The sequence below is a fragment of the Fulmarus glacialis genome, unplaced genomic scaffold, assembly GCF_000690835.1.
Source record: "Fulmarus glacialis isolate BGI_N327 unplaced genomic scaffold, ASM69083v1 scaffold23273, whole genome shotgun sequence".
Lineage (NCBI taxonomy): Eukaryota > Metazoa > Chordata > Aves > Procellariiformes > Procellariidae > Fulmarus > Fulmarus glacialis.
Window position 1 is genome coordinate 1 of NW_009202631.1, and position 234 is coordinate 234.

The window sequence follows — 234 nt, forward strand, 5'->3', positions numbered from 1 at the left end:
GGCCCCGCCGCGGACCGCCGCCGCGTCCCGGAGAGCTCGGTCCAGGTACCGCCCGGGCACCACGGGGACGCCTGAGGGTTTGCCCCGGGCATCGGGGGTGTGGGGTCCCCCATCTCTTGGGGCGAGTGTAGATCTGCATCGGGAGAGAGAGGCTTCAAAGCCTTAGCTGGGGGGGACGGCGGGGGTTTGTTCGTATTTCAGGGTTTCAAGGGGGGGAACCTCCTGGGGGAGGGG